At 43.6% G+C, this 27,837-nt stretch overlaps 1 protein-coding gene across 2 annotated transcripts in view; it reads right to left on the bottom strand.

The window, feature by feature from the left end:
• The window catches only part of LOC138299165 (LIM/homeobox protein Lhx9-like), a 152,195-nt gene extending 130,465 nt beyond the window's left edge, over window positions 1–21,730 (bottom strand). For both annotated transcript variants that reach the window (XM_069237250.1, XM_069237249.1), the window contains exon 1: window positions 21,603–21,730. The gene's annotated coding sequence lies outside the window, so the exon portion shown is untranslated. The remainder of the gene's footprint in view (window positions 1–21,602) is intronic.
• Between the last annotated feature and the right edge of the window lie 6,107 nt (window positions 21,731–27,837).

Genomic DNA, 27,837 nt, shown 5'->3' on the forward strand with positions numbered 1-27,837 from the left:
TTATTGAGTACCCTAGGTAGTGAAGGTCAGCGGATGGTTAAATATTTACCTTTAGGACCTAATGTACAACCTCTAGATAACGCATATAAAGAAGCCTTGAAAAAACTAGCAGCTAAGTTTGCTAAGGAAACTAACTTAGTCATGGCTCGGTACAAATTTTATAGGCAACCACAAGCTGAACATGAGAATATTGAGGAATTTGTTTCCAGACTTAGAGTTGTCAGTCAAATGTCGTTTTGGAGGTATGACAGATGAGTTAACCTGTGATCAACTCATAGTACAATGTAATGATAAAAAGATACAGGAAAGATTATGGGCAGCCAAAGACCCCTCACTAAAAGATGCAGTAGAGATGGCTAAAGTGATTGAGGAGTCACAATGGTGCATGAAAGAACTCAACAGTAGAGCTCAAGCCACTGGAGAAGTTCCAACTCTAAGGAGCAATAGTTACAGTCTTGAGAGGGACATAAACGTTGTCACAAAAATAGCAGCTCAAATATGAAGAGTGATGTTCAAAGTAAAGATAAAGAGTGTAGTTGGTGTGGGAGCATCTATCCTAATTCTGACTTCAAAAAGAGCTATGCATTAAATAAAGAGTGCAGAAGATGTGGGTGCAGGGGTCACTTTGCAAGGATGTGCAAGGAGGGGAGTAAACAACATAAAGGAAGTTTTAAGTCTAGAGTAGGAATTGTGGATATGGCGGTTTCAAATACGGATGTAGATAGAATCTTAGTAGTGGGGGATGGCAGTGAAGACATGGTAGGTCATGTTGATCACAGTAACAAGAGACGTTTAAAAAGACCGATGGCAAATTTCGAAATATGTGGAAGGAAGGTTAAACCAATGATAAATTTAGGTGTCAATGTACACCATAATTCCAGAAAACCTTTTCAAAACTCATTGGAGTGGCATGAAACTTGCTCCCTCACGCAATCTGAACTGAATTATTTGGTTATTGAAAGGGAATCCCTAGCTGCTGCCTGGGGAGTTGAACACTTCCGGATGTATTTGTGGGGTACGAAATTTATTTTAAGGACGGACAATAAACCTTTGAAGATATTATTACCTGGAGGAGCGGGTAAAGGATCAGCTAGATTTACAAGATTGGTTACTAGGTTGCAAGAATATACGGTGGAGTTCATTGAGGGCTGGAAAAACGTTCAGGCTGATTGTCTGTCAAGGATGCCTTGGGAGATGCTATTGCCATGTTTGAAGATGAGGGAGCTGGTGCAGTAGCTTGGGTTCAGGACGCTGTACATTATGCTTCAGGTGCCTTTACTATATGTGACTGGGTATGAAGAGATGGAGGGAGATGCAGTGCTATCAGTAGTGATGAAGATGATACGTGATGGGGCTACAAGGTTTTAGATGAACTCAGTGTGCTTAGAAACTGTGATTATGAGAGGGGATTGTTTTGTGCCACCTACAGAGTTAAGAACGAAATTTATCAAACTGTGTCACAAAGGTCACTTGGGACAAACTTTAACCAAGAAAAGATTGAAGTGCGAATTTTGGTGGCCTAGTTTGGATAATTAAGTGTTAGAATGGGTAGAGAAGTGCACGATTTGTAGGGAAAGTGAGAAAAGACTGACGGTTGGAAGTGAATCTGTAGAGGGTCATTTTGTTGATCCGAGCAAACCATGGAACACCATATGTTTAGACTTTATAGGTCCTATGTATGAGTTATCTGAAGATATGCGATATGCACTTGTTGTAGTGGATGTATACTACAAAAGGCTTATTTTGAAGTTTCTGAGGGATGTTACCACTAAAACAAGCATTAAAGAATTAGAAACTATTTTTCATGCAGAAGGAATTCCAGCAATATTGATTACTGATAATGGTACGCAGTTGATGTCTACTGAGATGGTTCATTTTCTTGAACAATGTGGGGTCAAACACTGTTGTACTTCTCTCTACAATCCACGGGGAAATGGAATGGTAGAGAGAGCAAATCAGTTGATAAAAGGTACTATCCAAATGGCACAGGTTAGCAATGTCAACATTAGGAAAATGGTAAATATTATGATATGGGCCTATCATACAACGGTACACAGTGTTTCTCAAAAATCTCCTTTTCAGGAGATGAGAGGGAGAGTTTTAGGAACCAAATTAGTACCTACATGTTTGAAGGAGTGGGTAAGCATGAGTGGTAGAAGTTTGGAAAAGTGTGTTGATAAATCCATTCACAAAACAGAGAAAGGTGACTGGGTAAAAGTCAAATCGGGGCGTGTGAAAGGTGGATTCTTGAAATTTACGGGCCCCTTGAAGGTTCGTAGAGTAAGCAGATATTCTGTTGTTCTCAAAGGTGGTGATAGGTGGAATCTGAGGAAAGTGGCTCTCTATCAGAAAAGGGTTGAGTATAATGTGGAAAGGAGAAGGGAAAGTTGTTCAGGTATTATGTTCATGAATGATGAGGAAATGAGAGTGAGAATTGACAATGAGTTAGGTGGCGAATCTCAGTTAAGTGTAGGAGCAGATTAATCAAATGTCAGAGTACAGAGGCTTCACAAACCACCTGCATATCTTAAGGATTATGGGAGATCGTAAGGTACGACTGTACCTCAAAGCATTTTCATTGCACATTTTACAAACTCAAATAATTTCCTATTTTGAACTTTATAAGCCTATCAACAATTTTTATGATGTTCATTATTTAGGAATGCTAAAGTTTTACTATATTGTCATAATTATATATTTCTATGTGTTTCCCTGTTTAATACTATATTTGTGAAGGGAAGGAGATGTGTTGTGATGTAACATGTTTAACATTGTTGGTGACATGGGGGGCATTCTAGAAGGTGGGAGGCGAGGACAGCAGTTACAGGGAGGAGTTGGAGTAGACTGTGGAGCAAATTGATGGCAGGTTGTTTATTACAATCTTACTAATTGTATTTAGATGTAGCGCGGATAAACCATGGACAATCTCAACAGAGTGCTCTTCCTAGCTGTCAGGCTGGTGGGCTCCCGCCGACCATATTTAGACATTAGTCCTGCAGGTGTTGTTCTGGCAGCGGACTGCGGATGGAGGGAGACCGTCGCCAGAGCCAAGGTACATTGTACAATGGTTTTGGCCAGGGCAATAAGGCAAGTAAGACTCATCCCACTGAAATTATCCCTATATGTATGTATGCACTACACAACACACTACATACACACCATGATCCATTGCCGTTCTACCACAAAACGTACCTTCAGAAACCACACAATGCCATACAACCTAAAACACAACATACACACTATTGATACAACACAACCATACCTACCTGTCAACACCAGGGCAGTGCGCGCTCTACTGGCAACTAGAATGCAAAAACTCAGCACTCTCAAAACAACGTAATTTATGCATTGTGCTGATATGTTGTTGTTTAACCTTTTGCATTGCAGAGTTCAATCCTGAAGACTTATTTTTAATGTGCTTACAAATGCTGTTCATTTGCAAAGTATTGCTGCAGGCTTTCAGAGTGTGTTAGGGTGTGGTCCCTTTCCAGGGCCTTCTAGAGACTTTCCCTGCAACATGCCTGGGTGTGGTTGTGGGCTGGGCCAAGACTCTATGAAAAGGAGCCAGCCGAGCTCCAAGTGCTCACTATTCAGAGGTCCCGGTGCAGAGCAGCAGCTACTTCCTGAAGCTCCTGTCCCGGTGGCCTATTTGATCTTCCAGACATCTGACTTTCATTCTTCATTTAGAGATCCTTGTTCTGGGTGATATGTTCTTGGGCCTAATTCTTTTATGATTTGACAGAGTACTTTGCGCGTGTGAAATATGCGCTTGAGTGTTTGTGACATTTGCAGGGTGACTTGCGAATCGGCAAGACGCGTGATTCGTTTCATGATAATTTAATCTTGTTATTCATTGCACGCTACCATTTCTTGACATTTGCATGGTGGCTTGAGAATCGGCAAGAAGTGCGATTCGTTTTATGGTGTTTTAACTTTGTTGTTCATTGCGCGCTACTATTTTTTGACATTTACATGGTGGCTTAAGAATCGGCAAAAGACGCGCGATTCGTTTCATTGTACTTTGATCTTGTTATTCATTGTGAGCTGTTATTTTTTGCCATTTACATTGTGGTTTACGAATCGGCAAGACTCGCGATTCGTTTAATGATGATTTGACTTTGATATTCATTGCGTACTACCATTTCTTGGCATTTTACATGATGACACTCGAAACGGCAAGACTCATTCTCTCCTCGAGTTTAATTCATGTTGTTTATTGTATGCCATTATTCTAAGATATTTATCATGTAATATTCGAGTTGACAAGTTATGTGATTTGTTTTCCTGAATCCATATTGTGTTATTCATGGTGCACAATCCTTTTATGGTGTTTACTATATATATATATATATATATATATATATATATATATATATATATATATATATATATATATATATAAATCTACAATATGCGCAATTTGTGTTGAAACATTTAAAGAGTACACAGAAGATCAGAGTTTCTAGATGCAATATTGTATGGTCCTAGTATGCATTCTCAAAAAAGGATTTATATGACTGGTTTAAAATATAGTCGGAATGTTTTTCTGATTCTCATGTAAAGGAAAGTACTTGAATAAGAAAGTTTTCATTTAATCCATCTTGATTCCCTTACAGGTCTCCGGCCAACTTGAAACTTAGTCAATTTAAACTTAATTCTTAGATTGTTCATGTTTTCAGAATGACTATGCTTAGAATCATAGTCGAGTATTGATTTCAGGAGATATAATTTTCATATTGTGTGTTCTAACCTTTTTCTTACTACAGGTCTCCTTCCCACCTGTTTCCCTTCCTAATCCCCTATTCCCCTCTTGAACTCTCTTAGCCTCTGTGATTTATCTATCAGAGTCTTGGAGCTGTTCAGTGGTGGACGTGTTAGGAACGTGCGCAGACCCCGAGGATCTGGTGACTCTGACACTACCAACACAATGACACACCCAAATCAAATCAATGACACACCCATCTACACACACTCAAAGAAAAGCACATCTACACACATCACAACAACCATAACACCTCGTCTGAATGTTGCACACAGCACAAAATCAAACATACACAACAAACCTCAGACCCAAAATGCAAGTGGCACACATACAGACACAACCACATCACCCACTCCAGTTCCCTCTGCCTCAACCATCCAATTTATTCTCACACACACATGCAGACTCACATACACAACTGGAAGCACAATATGACACTTACATGTTCCACTGAAAAGTGCACACATGGACACAGTTTACAATAATAGTAACTATTTTTATTTTGGTGCGAGCATTCGTTTGGTAATGAATACTCACACCAAAATAGAAATTGTGCATGTCATCTATTTGTGACATATAAGGGTGTGTCCCCATTAATGCCTGACATAGAAGTGTTACAGATATATGCATGTCACAAGTGGGTAAACACCAGTCGCCTTAGATGAAAGACACATAGTGATTGGCTCAGCAGGAACAGTGGCTAGAGTCCCGCCGCAGCCACTATTTCCAATGGTGCTGTCAATGTGGGTGGAGATTCCTGGCAGAGTCAGTGGGATTCGGGCAGTCTTTCATCTATGGTCCCACTAACATCTAAATAGGGCACGCGGACCGCCAAGGTGGCAGACAGGTTTTCTGATGGAAAACTGACGGCAGGACCATTACCGCCAAGATCTAAATCAGGAGTCTTTTAAGTTCCAATCAACCTCAGGAGTACACTTCTAAGGCCCCTAGGAACCCAAGAAAAGAACTTAAAGATTCATAGGATGTCAGACAGGAGCAAAGAACAGGCTGACCTGAACAGGCAGAGGTGACTCCTCTGAGCTCAACAGGGTGGAGACTGTGGCCTCAATTTGATAGAACATTGTCAATTTGTGCCTGACGTCTATTGAGCCACATGTAACACTTGGGGTGCACTTGAAAGGGAGAGAACAGAATCCCAAAACAAACCTTGTACATCCCCTGTCTGATTGCTGAAGGATCAGGCCACTCCAGGTCCAGTTGCCACTAGTCAGCAGGGTACTTCCAGAAAAAGGCCTCTCCCAGCTTGTTGTCTCCTTGTAGCCACACAGGACATTGGCCAACTGACCCTTAGAGTCCACTTCAGGGCTCCTCTTAGGTGACAGGCTGTATGTCCTGTCTTCCTTTAATCTTTCACAGGTCCAGAAACAGTTCTGTAGTGGGTGCCTGGACTTGCCATATTTATGCCTGGCACCAACTTGCAAGTGGGTGTGACTCCTGGCCACATCCTAACAAATTGGGGAACAACTGCCGGGGCCAACCCTACCCACGTTTTTAGTACTTACTGTGTGCCTTATTGACAACAATCCAAAATGTAATGTGTCAGGACAAGTACAAGATGGCAAACGTCTTCGGCCACACCAAACTTGGCCTCTGTGGGTTAGGGGTGTGTGCGGTAATATTCTATGGTAATTGTGTCCTCCCACATCGAACACTAAAATCCAGTATGAGACAGGCACTGTAACCATGACAAACCAATAGACAGATGTTTGGTAGGCCAAAAGCAGGGCTGTCAAGCAACAGGGCAGTGGATACACAAGAACTGCCATGGCAGCCTGGTCTCTCATTTTCAAGTGTGCCCACAAGTGTTACATGTAGCTCAGACCTGTGAACCAAGATTTGACACTGTAGGTACAAAAAGGATGCCCACTGACCTCACCTTGCATTTTCTGGGGAGTTTAGAGGTGTCATCTATGCCCATGGAGGTCAGCCTGTTGTTTACTCCTGGGAGGTATTTCACATCTACTCATGGATATTCAGTGCTAATTACTGGCTGGGAGAAGTTGGAGAGCCAATGCAAATTAGCTTCCAGGAACTTCAGGCTTGGAAACGTAATTTCCTAACACCTACTTTTCCTAAATATGTATCAAAATCCAACTTCACAATTGAGTTGGATTTTTAACAACTATTATAAATATCCTCAGATACATTATTAGTATGTTCATCTGTACTCTGGTTTTCTACATAGGACAGCTAGGCCTGCTGCAGTGAAAATTATTTTGGTGTCTTAGGAGCCTGGTAACATTACCTTTCTACATGTCCCATTTTTAAGTACCATGCACCCTTCCTTGTGGGCTACAAGGTGTGCATAAGGTTGACTTACTCATATTTAAAGGGCACATTTTTACCTGTCAAAAAGGGCCTGTTTTGATAGGTTGCAGTGCATGCTTTACACTGTTACAGTCAGACTACATTGGTAGCCCTGAAGCCATGTTTGAATGCCATTATAGTGGAGGGCATGATATCTGCTACAGGCCACTAGTGCTATTTAGCTTCCTAGGCCTTTGGGTACAATTTGCACTATATACTAGGGATATATGGGCAAGTTAAATATATCAATTAGGAGTACGCCAATTTGACTATTTTTGAAGAGGAAGCACAGGCAATTTTTCTCCTGCTTATCGGGAGTAAAGTGCAAAGATTCCTACAGCCAGCAAAAATATAGGGTCCAGCTAAAGGCAAAAAATCAGGGGTGACCATGCAGAAAATGTGGCTTTTCTACAGTTATGGTCTCACCATTCTGAATAAAGCCCAGGGATGCATTATGCACCCCAGGTCCAAATGTATTGAGCTAGTTAGTTACATGAGGGATGTTACATAATTATTACCAGATTTCTCCCACTATCATCTCTATTTTAATCTTGCCTATATAAGAATTTCAGGATTATCAAGGTGTATACTTACTATATTTCAATTTTAACATTCATTACAGAGACTCCAGTGATCCTCTAGCAAACCAGCAAAATAACTCCAAGAGCTCTAACCTGTTTAGCGCCATGATGTTGCTGACGAAGGAATAACCCTGAGGATGAAGCATGATGATTAGTGTGAGTAAAGGGCTACATCCTTTTTACAAACATGTTTCATAATTAATGTTACACATCATTGTGTAGGTTTATTATAACATACAGATGCCCAGCTCCTGGGAGTTTTAAGTTGTTTCCCTTGCACTAGAGCCTATGAGTTTATTTATGCTCTATTTTCAGAATGCAATAATTGTATTTGACAACAAAGCCCTTTGGCAAGAGTGACTTCACATAAGGTTTACAGATTCAGGCTTCTGAGTTTCAGGATTCATCATAAGCCACAGTTTTACTGTCATTTGTATCCTAAAACGGCAGCCGGAACACTTTTTCTGATGTTGCAGCCCACCAGTCAGAGAGCTTGGTCCTGTGGGACCAATCTTGGTCCTGCAGGAGCTAATTGACTGATGGGAGAAAAAGCCTGCTCAGCAAGGCTTTTGTCCGTGCACGGCGCAGGGTTGGCTGAGGGGCCTGGCCCATAGCAAGGCCCTAATTCCAACCCCTGAGGGCTGCCATTCCCCCTTGCACACAGCCTTCCCACCCCTGAACCCTAAAAATCACCGTTACCTCCCTCCACATCTACCTAGCCCCAAACCCTTTAACCATCTTTACCACCCACTCATACATCTACCAACTTACCCCCACTCCAATGACACACAAGCACATGCAGAACTATCTATCAATAAATACACTTTCACATAAAACATCTGATGTGACATTCAGAGTGGGACACAGAGCACCGGAGGTGCTCACTACAGCTGGACCAAAGCTGAATACAATAAAACACCAGAATTTGCCCCAGGCCTCGACACAATACACCGGAGGAGACTACCTGAAATTGGCACAGTACTCTACAGGTGCTCTCCATAACTAAGTACAACAACCCAGATGAGTCCTCTAGAACTGGATATGGCACTCTGATGAGGCCTCTAGAGCTCAATATGAGAGTTTGAATCTAGAACTGCACACAAAACTCCAAAAACAGCCTCAGAACTGGAACAGTACTCCATAGTAGTTTTCAAATATAGCTCAGGCTAATTGCAGAGTCAGCAAAATCATGTACGTGAGCTCTGTTATATTTTTTATTTTAATAATTTTGAATATGACACAAATCAAGACCAACATATCAGACAACTATGGACCCAGTGCCCTAGAACAGCACCTTGATCTTTACACTGCACATTGGTAACACAACTTTCCTTATCTTTGGTTACATTTGACCTTCTGCACCCCAAACATTTCTGACTCTCCTTGTGGTCTTGTTACATTGTTTACACACATTTATTTAAGGAAAAGCTTGCAGTGTTGGTGCTGCTGCCTATGCTACACCTGTTCTGTGTGAGGTAAGCTTATATCACTACTGTGCTTGCTGTACGCATATTGGGCATCCTAGGGAAGCTTGGAAAAACACACTTCCCTTTGTAAAAGTCACTACTACTAACTTTGTCAATGCATGCTATTTATTTTTCCTTTTAGGTATTTGTAGACTATGAGCCTAGCTTCAGCTGCTTGAACTCCAGATATCTCTACTGCCATCTCCGCCGGATATAAGATCACCAGGCAAGACTGTCTTAAAAGGCCTGCAGGAGGAATCACCATCATCTACAAAGACACTTTCATCTGTACCGCCTCCGCTGAAGAAAACTACATTGAACACCTCTGCTAACTTAAAATTACAAGTCACCACAAACTTCTCCATTTGTAGAACCCTAATCATCCCGGTCTCTCAGGCCCCCACGCCAACTTCGCGAACAACATTATGGACTTCATTGCTCTCCTAGTCCTCCACTCCAGAGCTTTCATCCTCTTAAGAGACCTCTATTTCCATCTAGAAAACTTTACCGACCCCAACTCAGCTGCCCTTCATGACAACCTCAGAAACCTGGGACTAATCCAGTGTATCTCTAGGCCCAAACACGCCGCTGGACACATCCTAGATAATATTTTCACATCCTTCAACAACATCATGATCAACACGCCATGAACTGTCACCTGGACCGATCGTGCCATACTCAGTTTCACAATCAACATCCATCAACACAGAAGAAACCCCACCGGGGGCCCAGCAAGCCAACCCTGGCACAACCTAACAGAGGTAGACTTGACGACCGCCGTCCCCGAGAACAAACTAGAAACCACAAGCCTCCTGGCACGTGCCATCTAAAACTTCAGCAAGTAGACCACCAACTGCGCAGACACTCTGGCCCTCGTGAAACAAAGACACATAGCAAAAACTAGAACACAAGCCAGCTGGTATACAGAAGACCTCAAAATGATCAAGCGACACTGCAAACAACTGGAAAAGACATGGAGAACCAACCAGCAAAGGGGAAGTGGAAAAAGATGCTTTCAAAGACACTAGCTAATCCGAGAATCTAAGAGGACTGCCCAAATTGAATAAATAAAGGCCAGCTCCAAAAGCAGCAAAGAAATCTTTGCGGTCGTCAAAGACTTCATCACACCTACAGCTGCCATCGCCCATCACACTTCCATCAATAAAGCCACCTTTCTGGTACCATGTAAACACAAAGTCGTCAACACCTTCCCAAAGAAACTTTGGAAAAAGCAATCAAGAAGTATCTCTCCGATCACCTCGCCAAACACCAGCTCCTCAACACTACACAGTCAGGATTTAGAACCAACCACAGCATAGAAACTGCCCTCATAGTAGCAGCAGATGACATTGGGATGATCCTTGAAGGGGGCAAAACCCCTCAACCTTCTAGACATATCAGCAATCTTCGCCACCATCTCTCATCCTGTTTCCATCCTTTTGACTCCACAATCACACATTCAGGGACACGCACTCTAAAGGATCCGCTCCATCACTGGAAGAACTCAAAACATCAACATGCCTTCTACTCCTCAGAAACACAATCTCTAACCTGCAAAATCCCAAAGGGCTCCTCACTCAGCCTGACGCTCAACATCTACATGACTACCCTGGCCAGTGTGATACAAACTTCTCACTTACCCAAGTGACACACAACTGACACTGTCCCCCTTGGACGGAAAACCTAACACTAGGAACATGTTCACTATCATGTTCACCATGATGACTGAAGTGGCCACCTGGATGAAATCCAGTTGCCTCAAACTGAACTCAGACAAGAATGAAATGTTAATTTTTGTAAAGCATGTGAATGCCATGATGTGTCTTGGTGCTGAGGAGTCATGGAGCATCCAGTGCTATAGAAGAGAAGGGAAGAATTACACAAATGGCGCTGAAATTAGGTTGCAAAAAGCCAGGTCTTTCCTGAACAGAGTGGTCTGTGACTTTAAGTGAAGTGAAAGGCTGTTCCAAAGCTTTGTGGTATCACCAATGAAACTCTTGCTTCTCCAGTTGGCTAGTTTAAAATGGGGACTCCTGACATTTTTTGCTGAAGCAGAACAGAGCATTCTGGTGGGGGTATACCATTGAAATTTCTTTCTGAAATATTCAGGACCTGAGTTACGTTGGCCCTTGTGGGTGATACAGAGGGCTTTGAAAATAATTTGGTTTATCCACCATAAAGCAGCCAGTGAAGTTTAAGTAGGGCTTGGGAGGCTGACTGGAACTTTGGAATCCCAGTAGCATCCGAGCAGCTGTATCCTGTAGAGTCTGAAGCTTTCTTATCAGTTGTTGTTGCATGTTACGGTGTAGATTGTTGGAGTAACCAGAGAAAATATCACTGTTTTCTTGAGTTCATTGGGAAAAAAGGAGAATTTTTCTAATTATCCTTAAGGTGTCAAAGCAGGATGAGGTGAGTGCATTCACCTGTGCTCCGGACGCCAGCTTGTCATCAAATAAAACACCCAGGTCTCTAACCTTCTTGACAGGGGTGGGAAGTGTCCCGAAATTCTGTTGGCACCAAGTGGGCCCTGAAGGAGGGGTCATTACAAAAAGGAGAACCTCTGTCTTCCTGAGTTTGGTTTCAGGCAGTTTTGCTTTATCCATCTCCCCCTTCTTCCATGTAGTAGTGGAATCTAACAGCTGTTTCGTTAAAATCACTGGAAACTGAAACGATGATTTGCATCTCATCAGCATGACACCAGAAAGAAGCTGAAGGATGTGATCAGGCTTTTAAGCGGTGTGACGTATATGTTAAAAAGTGTTGGGTTTAGTGACAATCCTTGCGGGATACCACAACGCTAGAAGAAAGTGGTAGAGACAAATCCACTGAAGAATACAGATTGTTCTCTCCCTGAGCGGAATGATATGAGTGTAGTCAGTGCAGTATCCTTTATTCCTGTGCTGTTTAGGTGGTTAAGTGAGACCATGTGGTTCACCATTTCGAACCACAGATGGGTCTTGAAGGATCAGGGCTGCTTTCCTTTGCTGATCAATACTAGCTCTAATGTCTTCTGTGGCAACAATTAGGGCTGCATCCATACTAAGTACGCTTATAAAACCAAACTGGGTATCATCTTGAAAAAGGTTATTCTTCAGAAAAGAGGTGAGTTCCATGTTTATTGCTTTTCCCACCACTTTCGCTGGAAATGGGAGGTGAGCTATTGGGTGACAGATGTTGGTTTCGAGGGGGTTAAGTGTAAATTTTGGCAGTCTTGGAAAAGATGCCTCACCATGGGACTCCACCTGGTGGGCCAAAAACCTTGGACCCACCCCCATGCTTTGTTCACAAGCGAGGAACTTCAGAATCATCATAGACAACAAACTATTTCTGAATTTGAAGCTGCTGAAGCTGGGACATGACCGTCCAAGTCAACGCAGTGATCTCGTCCTGCTTCAACACCTTAAGGATGATGAAGAAAATCTTCAAGTGGCTGCCAGACAATACCACGAAAATGATCAACCAAGACCTCGCCATCAACAGAATACACTATTGGAACACCTCATGCAGGGATAACCAATCAGCTCACTTGAAGACTGTAGCCCATCCAAAACGCAGCAGCAAGACTAGTCCTTAACCTTTCAAGCCGAGTCCAAATCACACTACACCTTAGGGAACTCCACTGGCTCCCGATACACAAGCTCGCACACTGCAAACTCCTCACCCACGCTTACGAAGCACTCCACATCACAGACCCTGCTTACCTGAACAGTCACATTGACTTCAACCCTCCTTCCAGGTACCACTAATCTGCCGGTCTCTCATCACACACCACGCAAAAACAAATGCAGCGCAGGGGCGTGCCTTCTCGTACCTGGGTCCTAAAGCTTGGAACAACTCCCACAACAGATCAGAGACTTCTCCTTCCATCTTGACTTTTCCAAGAAGCTGGAGACCTAGCTTTTTGAGCTAGCCCTCTGGGACTGGGCACACAAATACACTTGCTAAAGCATGCCTAGATATCCTCACTGGTGATTAGCGCGCTATAAACAAATCAATAACATAAAAGGAGCAGAGGGGTTCCTCAGACAGGCAGAGAGAACGCACGCCTCTGTGGGGAATAATAAGAGATGACCTCCTCATTACCTGTATTCAAAGAAAACAATCCGTCACCTGAAGCAGTATGGCCAGAATCTGTCTGCTCACCTCTAACCAGGTAATCAGCTATAGGCCCCTCATCTCCAATAGCATAATTGGAGACAGTCACTTCACAGCGTAGCTAAGGACAGGAACCTCGCTCGCTTCAAGCAGTGTTCTGTGTGAAGGAACCCTCCTTTCAACACAGTAATCAGAGACAAACCCTTCACCTCCTGTAAAATCACCCTGGGGGGCTTCATTTCAGCAGTGTAATCAGAGACACACACTTCACTTCCCACTGCGTCACTCTGGGCAGGACCCTTAGTTTCCTCAATGTAATTAGTGACTGACCCATACCTCCAAGAGTCACTCTATGCAGGACTCTTCACGTCAACTGTGTAATCAGAGACAGACCCCCGAACCCTTATAAAGGTTACTGTGGGCAGGACCCTTAACTTCAACAGTGTAATCATAAACAGACCACTCAAACAAGGAGTGTCACTGGGAGCAGAAACCATTACTTCAATGGTGTAATCAGACAAAGACTCGTCCCCTTCAAAAGTGTCACTGTGGGTAGGATCCTTAAAGTCAACAATGTGTAAACAAAGACAGACCCCTCACTTCCAGAATTGTCACTTTGGGCAGGACACTTATCCTCAACAATGTAATCAGAGACAGGCACCGCATCTCACACTGCGACACTGTAGGTAGGACCCTTATTCTCAACACTGTAATGGGAGACAGACCTCTTACATCCATGAGTGTCACTTAACGTCAACAATGTAATCAGAGACAGACCCGTCACCTCGCTGTGTCACTGGGGACAGGTCCCCTCAGTTCAACAGACTAATGAGAAAGAGAAGTTGCTCTGTGTCATTAAGATATATATTTAAATATTGAATTTGTTTATTTTACAGTTCCAGCAACCTGCCAAGAGCATTTCGCATCACTAAATCAGCAGATTAGATTTTGTTAGTGGGTTCGGCAAGATATACAAGGAGGTTTGCATGGAAATCGATGAAATAGAAAGCATGTCTTCATTTTCAAAAGGGACTTTGTCCTTTCTACATAAGGACTATGCTTCAATTTATCCATAAGTAAATTAACTTAACAGTGTAATCTAGGACAGGTGCCACAGTAGTTAAATGCAGGTGGGTGTGAACTGATGCTAGTAGCCTACCCAGTCCCAGCTATCACCTTTTTTTCAGTTAATGGACGTAAGGGCTGCTCGTTGAACTCGTAAGCCTAGCATAGCTTAATGGCTCTTAACTACTGCCTCACCGTCCCTCTGGCATGCTGGCCTCTTCTGCATGCGTTCCTAGCAATGCACAGTCTGGTGTCACTGTAACAGTAAAGACAGGTTCTCAGCCTCTGTAGTAATTCAAACCGTGGCCCTGTTTAACATATTCAGAGGCTTCAGGACCTGCCTGTACTTCCATCCTACCTCTGGTCAGACTCCATACCCATACAGTCCTTGGAGTACGAAATATCAGTTCAAAAGCAGGAAAGTAGAGGCCTGCCTCCATGCACGAAGATACGTCATCCGTTATCTATTGAAATGTGGCCTCCTGTCTGTAGATATGGAACAATGATGAGCTGTAAGTGCAGAAAATTCAAGGTGTCCTTTTGATACAAGACGTCTTTGTGGGCCTCATTTTAAGACTTAAAGAGATTGCTGCCTTAGCGCCTCTCTGCATCAGCAAGAAATGGGGCATCTGCCTTCACAGTTATCAAAGTCCTGGTTAGAGGCGCTAAGGCACATCACCTTTGGAGTCAAGACTAGGTCATTCTCCGTACCCATGCATCTCTTGGGTACTCTGCTGGGACTGCCAACTAGTAAGTCTCTATTTAAAGCCTTTAAATGAGGAGTTGGAGTTCTATGGTGCTGCTACTGTTATAACTCCCCCTCCCCTGCTCTGCTGCTGAATGAGAGCCGGCAAATGTGATAATTTATTTTGTAATGCTTCTGCTACTGAACTCGCTTTATGGCTCTACGGTCTTTACTTGACCTTTCACCCTTCCAAGGTTGAGAAAATGACATTGGGGTGACCAAAAAAAAGAGCTGGTATTATTCAAGTGGCTACCTGCATAACTGCCATCTCACCCTCATGTGGCGGGTGTCACCCTTCCATTCATATTCACCCACCCGACAAACAAATGTCTCCATAGACTTTATCATTTTATCAAGAAATTATCATCCTTCGAAAACTCTTCATTCACCTTGTTGGGATATCTCTCCTTTCCGAGCCAGCAGGGTGACAGGCGCGTGTCTGGTCAGCTGCCATTGCATCGGTGGCTGTTAAACAACTCCCTGGTCCTGACAGTCGCGCGCTGTCCAGGTGACCGCACGCACGAGGTCAATGTCTTGGCTTCCTGCGCAGGGGCGGGAGGAAGCTGCGGTCGCCACCAATCAAAGGGGCGGACAGGGTCGGCGCCTGCGATACACGCGCCCACCCCCGTTTAACTCCCGCTATGATTGGGTGTCTCGGCTACGCACGTGGCGTCTCAAAGACGCCTCAGCGGTTGAACCCCGTCGGCAAACGGCGAGCGCGCTTTCCCCCTGCGGTGCCTCCCGGTCAGGGCCGGTGCCGCCTCAGACGGCCCTGCTGTTGGTTCCACCTCGCTGTTGTCCTGCCTACCCCAGTTACATGTTCGTTTTTATCTTCAGGCTAGTACGTTTTACCTCAGGTAGGGTACATATTGCCTTGTCTCAGACTCTGTCGCTCTCTAGCCTCGGGCACGGTTGGCGATTTGTCATACTGCTCTACCTCGGAACTGCAAATACCTCAGATGCTACAGTTTTTGTCGTAGGACCGATGGAATTATGCGGCTGGGGATGATCTCAAATGATGTCGCAGGGTTGTCTAAATTATTCGGCAGGAAAAGGTAATTTATGTGGTGTAATGCGGTACGTTCTGTGATAATGTTACTTCCTTATTTTGTACGCAGTTAAAACTGTCTGACCCAAGGTTTCACCACATTATTTGCAATTTCCCACCCAAAGACAACAATAAGCAATTGAAATGGGCTAGTTAACTTTTCCAAAGGGGACAGTAGGTGTCGCTATCCGTTTAGTAACTTTTGATTTCCTTGGGCTAGAAATCACTTTTTGGTTAAAATCTGCAGATTTTTCTTTCATTGTGTCCTGCCCTGTTAGTACCTCAGGCCCAATTATTTCAATAGACTCTCAGAAGCTTTCTTTCTCACTTTAGATTTGGTTGAGGTTTGGTTTTTGTCAGACGCAGTTTGTTGTAGCTAAGGTGTGGCCAGTAGAAGGCTACACTTTAGCTACAATCTTTCCTGTCAGTGATACTATTACTCCTACTTAGCTGATTTAGTGGATGCCGAACCGTTCATGTCAAGCCCACTACCTCTCGGTTGAAGTGAACGTTTAGTCAGCTGCAGTATTGAAGAAGATCCTCCTGGTGCAACCAGAAATTTATTTTCATAATCAAAGTCAGATCATGAAAAGTGCATCCAGTGTTGGACTTTTTTTGTTTACTGTGCCACGCATCACATACAGTGGGCTGACATCACAGGGATTTTCTGAAGCTAATAACGAACTTCCCATAGTCCCTGGTTTGATCAATTCCCTTTGGGGTTGGGGGTTGATGGTGGGGAGCCTGTTCCAGCCACACAAGTGTGGCACAGTTTTTTCAGAAGTGTGGGAACGCTGGATGGTTGGAATTTTGTGGATTCCTGTAGATTGCGGAACTTTCTCTCACAAAATATGAAAGCAGGGTGTGATTTTTAGCAAAAGTATGAAGTTTTTGCAGGCAGAGCCAGGCAAGTCAGATCATCCTGGAATACCCTGGATATATAGTTTATAGAAATGGTTGGGTTTAGTAGATTTCCAAGCCCAGGCCCAAATACTGCTGCTAGCCACTTTGCCAAAATGTGTTGATTTTAATGGTGGAAATTGTATGTGTCCACGTTGTGCTTTGGGGGGGAAGGGGCTTTCTTGTCGCATGACGAGGCCACCCCACACAAGTGGAGTACTGTTGTTATTGAGAGAAATGTGGGAACGCCGGGTGGTAAGCATTTTGTGGATCCCTGCAGTTTCTAGATCTTTCCCTCAATTGTGCAGAAAAGGCATAGTTTTAACCAAAGTTTGAGGTTTGCAGGGCATCCTGGAAAGATAAGTTAGCGGAATCAAGCCAAACACCCCCCACCCTGGACTTAACTGAATGCCTAATTTTCAGAAAAATCTGGGTGGCACAGGGCCAGACTGAGAACCCAGAGCAGCGCTGGCAAGTTTTGTCAGACCATCCCCTTTACAGTGTGTATCAAACGAGAATGACCACTATAAACTGGGTTTGGGGAGGTTCTCCATCAGGAACAATTGGGGGGTGGGGGGGCGGGGCAAAATGGTGTGTTCTTTTAACACATTACTTGATATATTCAAATATATTTGCTTTTCAAGCATATAAATGTTGGCCTTACAGTGCACGATACCCAGTCATATCCACAGACATTCTTACAGAAAACACAAAGAATAAGTTGTCAAGTATGAAACATGAATTTAAATATAACATAAGGGTACACGTTCACTGTAAGCACTACCATGGAGCTGAGAACATAATGAAAGACTATTTCAAGGGATGTTAGCACCCCCCCCAGTAAGCGCACAACTTTAGCGCTGGTGGGGTCCAGTATGACAATATTATGGGCACCACCCCCCCAATGACCTTATCCACAGATTTCCTCACTATCACTGTCCAACACTGCCTCTCATGTCTCCTTAGCCCCTCTCCCATGTGTTTACTTTGTTTTATAGTTCCTCTCATACCTTTGTAGGGTATCAGAGTTATTTCCATCACATACGGAAACAAATAATCATATGTCTACATCATTGTATGGAAAATGTTACATAAGACCAAAGTAACTACAAGGTGTAGGATTCAAATGTCATACATACTGGTAGGCCTTTCTTAAAGAGTGCTTAGTCTGGAGAAGCAAACACTCGGGATTCAAAATGTAAGACTGTGGTTATGGTTGGCTTTACTAATAAGAATGTATTTCTTTTTAGCAATATTAGGATAATGAAAGACTGGGAAAAACATAACTTTTTAACCTGTACCATGAAGTTTGCATGCAGCTCTTTGAAATCAGTTCATAGCTCACTGTGCTGTATTACAATTGTAACTTATGAACTGCAAACTACAAAAGGATCCCTATGACAAAAGCAGTAACACACTGAGCTATCCGCATAAAATACAATTCTGTGATCTGCATGGTACATGTTCTTTGCAGCAGGCATGTTAGCCCGCTGTGCTACTTTAGATGACTCAAAACTGCCACTAGACAAAACTCCCACCCCTCCCCAATAGGAACATTAATTACCATTGTTATCTTGACATTTAATTTGTTGCCTGAAAACTGCTGGATATAAAAGATACTCTGCAACAGGTGCTTTTAAACCCATAACAATTTGCAAAACAGTGCCACCCTACCTCAGCAATAAACCAGCCTCCAGTAACAAAACTGGTCTCACCCTTCCAGCCTCCCGAGGAAACGTGCAATGCTTTGTACAGCCAGTCTGGCCTTGCAGTTGCAGGTGCTAGGCCCAGGGGCACAAGTGGAGTAGAGTTTTTATTTGAAAAAGTGTTGAAACACAGATTGGTAAGAATTGTGTGACTCCCCTGCTGATTCTGGAACTCTCCTTATAGATGTGTGTGGCAAATGCTTTGTTCTAACCAAAGTTTTCAGGGCATTCTGGGTAAAAAAAACAGTGGAATACATCCAAGTCACAGTACCCCGGACTCCCTCCCATGGGTGTCTACTTTTCAGAAATGTTTGGGTTGAGCTGGTTGACAGAGCTAGAAGCATAGTCAAAATAGGTCATTTCATCGCTCCATGATCTGTTTTGGAGCCTTTTCTTTCATGAGTGATAGTACCATCCTCACATTTGGGATACCGTTTTTATTGAAGTGTGGGACTGTAGGAACTGTGTGGCTCTCTGCAGATTGCAGAACTTTCCCTCACAGAAGCGTGAGGAAAATGCTTAATTTTTGCCAACCTTTAATGTTTGCAGGGAGTTCTAAATAAGAAAAGACTGTGATCCAAGCACATCACACTATCCTGGACTCCCCTGGGTGTCTAGATTTTAGCAATATCTTGGTTTTGTAGGTTTTCCTTGTTGACAATTGAGCGGGTCAGTTTTGTTGGTGAAAATGTAATGTCCCAACGCTGTGTTTTAGGGCCCTCCTGGTGTGGGCAATAGGCCCACCAACCTGGGCACTTTGGAAAAAGTGTGCAACACATAATATGTGAATGTTTGTTATTTCCAATTGAATCTCTTTCCGTTTTTGGCTTCCAAATGTAAGCCAGTGTACAAAAAAGTACATAGTTTTCCAAATACCTTCTAAATCACAATAGTAGAAGGGTAACCCTAAATTCAGAGTTGTGCATAAAACACACTGCTGCCAAAGTCCGTATTTAGAGCACATTTTAAAAATGCATAGGTTTCCTTTTTATACCCGTTTTTTCATTCATTAGGATTTACCATTTGAATTGCTGTATGGTCAGTACACAATGAAAAAACATAACAACCAACACACATTATATATCCCTGTGACCAAAAGGGTCTGACAATTGTAATATATTGCTTTTGAAAATCAGTTATGGGGTAAAAACAATTATACATTAAAATATTGTCAGCTATTTGTGTTTTTTCCTATTGTTTAACATTATTTTCCATTTCAATGGTTGGTTTGTTTGGGAAAATCATACATGTTGAACACAAATAACCATTTTTTGGTTTGACCCGTGGGTTTAACACTTGTTTCCACCACAAACTGCAACCCGGTTGAAACAACAAGAAATAGGAAAAACAGTGGTGAATTGTATTGTTTACAACTTTTCTTGTTCCTGATGGCTAGAAAGATAGTGATCTTAACACAACAATCATTTAGTGGTATCATTTTTAGGGAAAAATAAATGTTTTCTTGCTGAACATTGTTCCCAATTTTCCCCCTAAAAATCTTGCTATTTTCCCAGTCCCCACTAGGGGAATCCACAAACCCTAGGCATCTTTGGAATCTCCAACATGTAGGGAAAATAATGCAAATTTGGTCTGAATGTCCTTAGAAGGAAAACATCTATGAAGGGTTAGTACACCAAACATAAAAAGGGCAAGGAAGGCCTCGGAGGTTAAGGGGTTTAAAAGTAACCAGTGCTAGCCAAGTTGCTATGATTTCTTCCTCCAGTGTGAGCTGCCTGACTTATGGTGGTAGGTCCTTCTTTTTAATGTGGTTCCTACCTCTGTAGGGGCCCTCCTGCCTGTTGGTCTTCTGTCATCCTCGGCTATGATCATTTAATGTCTTGGTTTAATCTGTCACAAACAGTGATCAACCTACCTGCGTTCCGGTCAGTTGAAATCACAGTCCACTGTCAGCCGTTCACATAGTGCGGTTAATTCAATCCAGAAAGCCAAGCTGGCCTTGCTCACAGTGTGGTCTGTCTACCCTCAACATCTCAGACTTTACTCAGAAGGTTGTCCATAATACCCACAGCATTACAGATCGTACTTCTGATGCAGTGACTACTAACCCAACTCTGACCAAATCTGTTCACACAACAGTGTTATCCTCAACATAGTAAATCCTGCTCATGGTGTAATAGTTTTGGCTGCACGCTCACCATAAATCAATTACACCGCAGATGCAGTGTAATGCTATATCACAAATGCCCCCAAAACAGTAGATCCTGCTCATGAAAGTCCATCTTTCTACTCAAGATCACAGTTAATTGACTGGCAGCGTGTTGGTGTTTCCTTCCACATGCTTTAGCCTGTTTAAGAAATGGTTAGTCCAACACTGTCAACCTTATGACACGGCTGATCGAACCCACTACACTAGCTGACCAGTTGATGCTACCCACAATATGGTCACTCCTATTGACATTATCGGTAGATGCGCCCGACAGTGCGATTAGTCCTGCTTACAAGCTCTTACTGACAGTCCTGGTGGATCGTACAACACTGTTAGCCCTAACCACGTTGTTGTCCATCCTTTTCACAGCCCCGTTGATCCTTCTCACACACAGTAGTCATAGCCACAATATCCTGTTGATCCTACCCACGACAGCGGTCAGTACTACCCACGGCGTAGCCAGTGTGTCACGGGCCCTAGCGCAAAAAAGGGAACTGACCCTCTGGCTGCTGTTTCAACTGTCAAAATACAGCAATTATCAGGGTCCCCGGTGCCATCGCACCTACTGCACCAACGGAAGCTACCCCCCGGGCCACTGGTGCGTCCTACTCAGAACTGCGGGTCCTCCACACAACAGGTTCAATCGTGGCCACAATGCCAGTGGGTCCTGTGTGCCTCCTGTTCTGAGTCCGACCCACTGTAGTCGCCTGTACGCTACCCTCGCCGTGGCCGGCCTTACCGTCCTTCCCTCGCTGTTCTTCCCTCCTCGTGCGTCTCTTCCTTGGTCACCCCTTCCCCGGGCGAAACTGCTCGTCCACGGCGCTCCTTCCCGGGGTTCAGCGGCTGCTTTCTGCGGTGTCCTCGTCCTACCTGCGACAGGTGCGACGTCTCTGCGATCCGCCTGCACGGCGGGGGTACCGAGGGACCCGCCGCCGGACGCGATTGGCTACCAGAGAGAGGCGCAGAGGGATGGGAGGGGGGCAGTAATTGGAGGGGTAGGGAGAGAAGGGCAGGGGGGTGGCGGCAGGGCTCGCCCGGAGTCTATACAACTCTTTATAATGAGCAGGAGCAGCGGTAATGATGAACTCTGGGACCAATTTAAAATGGGAAAAAAGGGACGGGGGCTTGGGGGGGGGGGGATTAAAAAGGTGCCAATTAACCCTTTCTCGCTAAGCCCGGGCGTAAAAAGGTGGGAAGGGCTGGTAGACTTCAAGTGTATATCACGTAGTATCTCTGCATTTGTGGACATTCTTGCACAAGATCTACATTTGCATGTGTTGATCTCTAAATGGGATGTTCCTAGGTGTATGTATTAGCTCTGTTAAAGTGCTTTGTGTGCTAGTGAGAGGGTTAGCATGTATGTGCAAGGCGGGCTTAACCACCTGCTTGTGTGTGCCTTCGTGATCGTGTTTGCGGTTGCTGATGCAGGGACTTAGGGCCATATGTACGAACACATTTTCCCATAGACATAGAATGGGTAAAACTCTGTTACATCTGGCCCTTAATTGCGGTTGTTAGTAGAACGGTGCGTGCATGCCCCTGTATGGATAGTGCAACTATAGTGATCCGTGCATGTCTGTCGGGTAGCTCAGAATGGTGTGTCCATGCCCCTGTATGGATAGTGCCAGCCAGAGTGATCAGTGCACGTCTGTTGGTGAGCCCCGAACGGTTCGTGCATGAACCTGTATGGATAGTGCCAGCTATAATGATCTGTGAGTGCGCCCCGGATGATGCGTGAGTGCCAAATTGTTTGTGCATGCCCCTGTATGGATAGTGCTAGCTATATTGATCTGTGGGTGAGCGCCAAATCGGGTGCGCACACCTCTGTATGTATAGTGCCAGGTATAATGGTCTGTGGTTGAGCGCCATATGGTGTGTGTATCAAATGGCTTGTGCATGCCCCTGTATGGCTAATGCAGCTGTAGTGATCTGTGGGTAAGCTCCGAATGATGTGTGCATGCCTCTGTATGGATAGTGCCAGGGATAGTGATCTGTGCATGGCTGTGGGGAGTGCTGAACAGTACATGCATGCACCTGTATGGAGGGTGCTGGGGATAGTGATCTGTGCATGTCTGTGGGTGAGCTCCAAATGATGTGTGCATGCCCCCGTATGGATAGTGCCAGGGATAGTGATCTGTGGGTGAGTGCCGAACAGTGCGTGCATTGCCCCCGTATGGATAGTGCCACGTATAGTGATTTGTGCATGTCTTTGGGTGAGCGCCAAATGGTGTGTGCATGCCCCCCATATGGATACTGCCAGCTATAGTGATCTGTGCATGTTTAAGGGTGAGCTCTGAATAGTGTGTGCATGTCCCTGTATAGCTAGTGATCTGTGCATGTCTGTTGGTGAGTGCCGAACGGTGCATGCATGCACTTGTATGGATAGTGTCAGCTATACTGATCTGTGGGTGAGCTCCGGGTGGTTTGTGAGTGCCAAATTGTGAATGCATGCCCATGTATGGATAGTGCTAGCTATAGTGATCTGCGTCTGTCTGTGGGTGAGTGCCGAATGGTGTATGCATGTCCCTGTATGGATAGTGCCAGCTATAATGATCTGTGCATGTCTGTGAGTGCGCCCCGGATGATGTGTGAGTGCCAAATTGTGTGTGCATGCCCCTGTATGGATAGTGCTGGCTATAGTGATCTGTGAGTGAGCGCCGAATGGTGTTTGCATTCCCCTGTATGGATAGTGGCAGGTATAATGAGCTGTGCATGTCTGTGGGTGAGCGCCAAATGGTGTGTGTGCGCGCCACATGCCATGTGCATGCCCCTGTATGAATAGTGTCAGCTATAGTGATCTGTACATGTCTGTGGGTGAGCTCCGAATGATGTGTGTGCCCCTGGATGGATAGTGCCAGCTATAATGATCTGTGGGTGAGCTCCGAATGGTGTATGGATAGTGCCAGCTTTAGTGATCTTCGCATGTCTGTGGGTGAGCGCCGAACAGTACATGCATGCCCCCTTATGGATAGTGCCAGGTATAGTGATTCGTGCATGTCTTTGAGGGAGCGCCGAATTGTGTGTGCATGCCCCTGTATGGATAGTGCTGTCTATAGTGATCTGTGGGTAAGCGCCACACGGTGTGTGTGCATGCCCCTGTATGGATAGTGCAGGTATAATGATCGGTGCATGTCTGTGGGTGAGCGCCTAATGGTGTGTGCATGCCCCTGTATAAATAGTGCCAGCGATCGTGATCTATGCATGTCTGTGAGCATCACACAAGTGGCGTAGTTGTAGTTCTGTATGAATAAGAATAGTATATGCAGATCACTGCATAGCTCTTTAAGAATGGTCTGTATGTGAACATTGAATGTTAGGATTTGTGCACAAGTCTAGTATGTGCACATACGTGCTAATGACGTGGCTGAATATCTATAAACCGAGTGGACTTTTGTGACCAGATCACGTGTGCGTATGTTTGCAAATATTGTGTGTGGTTTTCTTTATCGAAATGGCGTAAAGTGTAACTGTATGATTGCCTCGTTAGCATATCGGGGTGTCTATGATCGGTACTCGTGTGTCCGTGGTAATAGTTCGAATACATCGCTTTTGTACATAACTGAAACAAGAGCATCTGAATAAGTCGTGTTCATGTGGGTTGTGTGTGCGCGTCTGTGCTAATTGTGGCAGCAGATATGTGCAGATAGCATATCCTTCTACAATTAGTGTTGGCACATTTCCGTGTTTGATGAATGTGTGCATATCGGTAAAAAATGTGCTTACCTATTTGTACAAGTTATGCACGTCTATACGAATAGCGTATAAGTGTCTTGCCAAAATGTGTGCACATAGATGGATGAAGCTGGTTTGAGCATAACTGTGCACGTGCCATGCTCAGCTGCACATATCTTAGAACGGTTTGTAAGCTTCTTGCAAAAGGTGAGTGTACTTAGCTAGAAACTGCAACCTATTCATTTTGTGTATCTGTGTGAGTGTGTGAATTGTGAATGCATATATGTACAAGTGGTGTTTGGCAATCTTAGTATGAGGAACATTCACATATTTGTGCAGATAGTACACAAGTACTGTCATATGAGTTCAGCTAAGCGAGCCTGGCTTGCAAACGTGTTCACATTTGTATGATAATGTGTGCACCATTAAAATGGATACTATCAATGTTAGAGTACCTGGAGACTGCCAGGGTGTAAAATAGAGCGCTATATAAAAAAATAAATTATTACGCACAGGGCACAGCTGTTGGAACTACCCTATTTCCACAGCGAGAGGCCATGAAGGGCCAGACTGGACATTCTGTCACTTCCCCAATAGGCTGCAGGTAGGCTGCTGCCCTCAGAAAAGTATGGATTGCCATGATCAACTATGCCTCAATGGCTTCTGCTTGGCTTCCACTGACCTTCAAAATGGGGCTTAGCTCCAGCAGTACCTCAGTCCACCAGCAATGTGGGTTATGTTGGATAATCGTGTAAGTCAAATTAAAGCTATTAACTTTCAAAGTTGATTATTTATAGAACATTCTGAATCATTTGGAAATTCTAATGGGCTAGTCCTTGGCACCTAAAAGAGGAATTGCAATATCATCAACCTGCACGAATTTTATGTTCCACATTTGACCCTAAACTTTTCTACCCCAAATAAGGGTACACCTTTTGAAAGTAGATGGGTTCAAGGTCGGAATTGAGTGGGTACCATAATAAAAGTGGCCCACATTAGTGAACCACATAGATACAAAAGTTGCCCATGCTTGCACATTGAGACAGCTTTGGATTTGAAAAGACAATGTCACTCCGACCCCGGCTGAGGTGGTGGAGTGGTTGGAGTCTAACAGTGAAATGGTCTTCCTACTACTTTTTGGTGCATTACTTCTGCCACTTTTTCAAATAGAAACTGAAATGGTTTGAAATTCTTGTTATTTGGTTTATAATGTAAAAAATATATATATAAACAAAACTTCTGTCTCCGCTGTTACACATTTATTTATAAATAAATATTACTACCACTTTAATAGTTTTGTAAATCATTGATTCTTTACCTGTGGTCCGAGTACCCCCAGGGGTCCTAGTTTGTTCAGAAAATTAAATGCTGTTAGCAGAAAAAGGTAGTCTATATATATTTGTGTATATGTTAAAAAAAACAACATTGAAAATGGTAAAATGCTCTGTGTGAAGACAGTTTAATCTGGACAATAAAAATGAAGTTGCCGTCCGTATCTTGATTTGTGGGAGCAGCATAAGTAGAATCTAAGGAATCCAGGGCCTGATGTACAAAGTGTTAAAATAGTCGCGGTCCTCAGATTTGGTAAATCTGACAGTTTGCGACTACTAAAGCACTTTTCATAATGTACTAAACCTAGTTAAAGATTAAATTCTGAATTGTTAAATAGGTTAAGTAAACATTAAGGAATCGCTGTTTGGAGAGGACATGTTAAGGGCGTGCCTTCCAAATACAGCTTCATTAAAGTTTGTATCATTATTTTGTGACTGAAATCTGGTCATAAACCATTAATAGTTTACTACCAATGCAGAATTAATGGTAAGCTGCTCACAAACGGGACTGGGTCCGCAAGGGACCCCTTCCTCCTTTGAGAATGTTGCTAATTCTTTTTACTTTACCTTTTTGTTTTTTGTTTTTTTAAAGACGTCCTCTTCCTTTTTGGAAATCTTAAACGTTATTTTTAAAGATTGCTTTATTTAAAAGCATTTAGAGACATAGTAGTCTGCTAACCCCAGCAAGCCATCATACACGTGACTTTAGCCATTTGTAGTGGGTCGCAGTTTGTGACCTGCCTCATGCAGGTTAATGAGGTAGGTCGGCCCGCTACGATTTGGAATTTTGTGAACTGACCTATTAGTACATGGAGACCAGCATATCATTTTTGTCTTTTAGAAATAAAATAGTATTTTCAAATTCTCCAGCCATCTAAATAAAAAATAAATTTTTGCTAATGCTTTTGTTTGTGATTTAAATAAAATAATTTATATTTTATGTACACTTTCAATATTTTGGTGTATTTGTTTTGAGGTTCACATTATAGAAATTGCTTGTGGTGGTCCCTGGTTTTCAATAGTGATTCGGTGGAGATCCACAGAAGTCAAAAGGTCAAGGACCTGCTGTTGTATATAATAGCTGGTAAGACAACTGCAATGTCAAGTAAGACCTAAGAATTACTCTCCTGGCCATTGGTTGAAACAGCTAAAAATGTGCCATGGAAATACCAGAACTCTTCATCGTAGGCTAATGGAGACCTAGTTCAAGGACACTTCATTCATTATTTTATAACAGCGTAGTTTCCCTTTGCACATATGAGTCTGTGTTCTTGTGTCCAAGGACAACTCGAGGCTACTGAGCTCTACCTGTGACGAGTGAAGTATACGACTGGTGTCTTCGGCCGTTGTATTAGTGTACTCCAAATTGAATACCAGTAGTCCCATTTAGCACTTGACTCTCAAGGGCAATAAGGCAGAGCAGCCAAAGGCTTACTAAAGGAGGAGGTGTGGGCTTGGTTCTCAGAACCTGGTACATCAGCCTTAATAACCATTAATAACTGCATGTCCAATCAGTGCTTTATTTTATAAACTGAAAAAAGATACTTAAATACACATAAAACTAAGTACTGCACATATCTGTTAAAGACTTCTAGCTGCAGATCCCTTATGTTTGAATTTCCTTGGCGGCAGACTGGATCCGGAAGATGTTTTGTGATCAGTACCCCTGCATGCCGGTAGGTGGTGATGATTGGCTTTGCCGGAAGTGACGTTGCTGTACGTAGGTAGGGGTCATCCAGGTGCGCTGGCGTCTGTTCTTTTCCCGCCATCCAGCACTGATCCGGAGAAGATCTACCCCTCAGTCATTTTTTGACCGGATTGTTTCCATGTTTTGTCAACAGATTTTGAGGATTTCCTACTGGTGCGAGTAGGATAATGTCGTCTAGGAAGACAAGGTTCAAGCCCTGCGGAGCATGTCATCGTCCGATGTTGGTGATGGACCTGCATTATCTGCCTCTGGTGTCCGGAGCC

This window comes from Pleurodeles waltl, chromosome 6 (assembly GCF_031143425.1).
Source record: "Pleurodeles waltl isolate 20211129_DDA chromosome 6, aPleWal1.hap1.20221129, whole genome shotgun sequence".
Classification (NCBI taxonomy): domain Eukaryota; kingdom Metazoa; phylum Chordata; class Amphibia; order Caudata; family Salamandridae; genus Pleurodeles; species Pleurodeles waltl.